The sequence below is a fragment of the Bison bison genome, unplaced genomic scaffold, assembly GCF_000754665.1.
Source record: "Bison bison bison isolate TAMUID 2011002044 unplaced genomic scaffold, Bison_UMD1.0 scf7180017474357, whole genome shotgun sequence".
Taxonomy (NCBI): Eukaryota; Metazoa; Chordata; class Mammalia; order Artiodactyla; family Bovidae; genus Bison; species Bison bison.
In genome coordinates, this window is record NW_011379546.1 from 10629 (window position 1) to 10957 (window position 329).

The following is a 329-nucleotide window of genomic DNA, read 5'->3' on the forward strand; positions in this document are numbered from 1 at the left end:
TTTTTCATTGTTGTTATAAACCTCTGCCTCTATGCTGGGCTTTTGCAGTTCTGTGGAGTTTTCCTATTTTTTCTTTTCTCTTTTTTTAATTTTAATTTTTAAAACCTATTATTAGTTTTTATACATTTATTCCTTTGTTTCCTTTTCCTACTGTTCTTTTCCCCTTGCAGTTAATCTTTAACGTATATAAATCTTCTTCATCTACCTCTATTTAACTTTGCATATCTATTCTTTCTTTTCTTTCCTCTCAAAATATTTGTTAGTTTTGTTTTTATTGCTTTATTCCCAACTTGGCGCCTTGCTTTAGGTTTGTCTTCCAGTTTGTGTTT